This window comes from Chiloscyllium plagiosum, unplaced genomic scaffold, assembly GCF_004010195.1.
Source record: "Chiloscyllium plagiosum isolate BGI_BamShark_2017 unplaced genomic scaffold, ASM401019v2 scaf_45528, whole genome shotgun sequence".
Lineage (NCBI taxonomy): Eukaryota > Metazoa > Chordata > Chondrichthyes > Orectolobiformes > Hemiscylliidae > Chiloscyllium > Chiloscyllium plagiosum.
The window spans coordinates 1-1,308 of NW_025146264.1; the positions used below are offsets into that span (position 1 = coordinate 1).

Below are 1,308 nucleotides of genomic sequence, written 5' to 3' on the forward strand. Positions count from 1 at the left end.
CAACCCATCATATGCACACCACATTTCTGCAGGATATCATACCGTGCAGAAGAATCAAGCTGGTAGCAGTGGAATTCGAACCCACGTCTCTGAAGAGACTGGAACTTAAACCCAGCGCCTTAGACCGCTCGGCCATGCTACCACTGTGGCACAACAGCAGCATCTTTGGTTTTGTGAATGGTGACTGCCCCGAGCTGCTTGAAGATCATTGGCTGGTACTTCACGTATAAAATCACGTATACTCTTCCGATTGATCGCTGGTTTTGTGGGACATAAGCTGCCACTGTCAAGACATTGTTCTGAACAATATGCGATTTTCTGCATTACATTCTGACCCCATGTGTTCCATTTGTCTTGATTCTGCTTCTGAAGACTTTCACCGTAAGACACATTTTAACAGCCAGTTGAGCCCGCAGGAGACTCCAGGTCCACAGAAGTGTGGAGAGTCACACAGATCCAGAAATGGTGTGTCGAAGAAAATCTAACATTTAACTATTTGTGCTCTCGGCTAATTTTATGTTTTTCTTGTCAACTTTAATGATGTATTCACTGTGGAAGTGATTGCATTTAGTCAGTGATGTATCATTTGGGATACCTAGCCTTGTAAATAAAATAGTTTTCATGCTGAAGGTCTTAAGCTGCTGCACTAACACTCTTATTTATGCTGTGACACCGTTTATTTTTCGAAATCAGTTGAAAAATATGCTGAAATATCCCTTTACTATTTTCATAAAACAGGTTCGATAAGGAGATGAGCGATAAAAGGCCGATAAAAATGGACTGAGTCTCACGTGATTTTATGAATGGACACATCTCCTGTGTAAATCAGATCTATAATTTTCAAAGAGAGAATCCAGTCCTTTCTCCACGACACTCAGTTGCACATCCATACTGTCCAGAAACTCCAGGCGTTTTCATTGATCCAACGTCATACTGAATTAATAATATTAACTTTTGGTTTTCACATGTTGTTAAGCGGTTCATGCATTCTATAGCACTTAATTCACCAGCTGACTGCCTGATGTCTGGCCTCTTAATCCAAGGTATTCATTTGCCTGGATGAGTGCATCTTCAGTAACACATGAGAAGCTCAAAATCAAAACCAAGGAGCATCTGTTGTGGGCAGAAATGTCAAGAGGAGTCGTTAGCCCCGTTTTCCTTCACTCCTTCGGTATTCTATTACCACGTATGTTAGAGGCCAGAAACTATCCCAAAGCTGTTGAATTGGGGTGCGGTTTTCCTCTTACTTGGGGGCCAGTATAGTCAATAATGCTCTAGGGTCCCCAGTGAAATACAACATTTTATTTC

The 1,308-nt window shown here is 41.7% G+C and overlaps 1 non-coding gene across 1 annotated transcript; it reads right to left on the reverse strand.

Annotated features, from left to right (window-relative positions):
• Positions 1 to 60: 60 nt before the first annotated feature.
• Positions 61 to 142, reverse strand: trnal-uaa. Its single transcript has one exon. It is a non-coding gene; the product is annotated as a tRNA-Leu (tRNA).
• Positions 143 to 1,308: the final 1,166 nt, after the last annotated feature.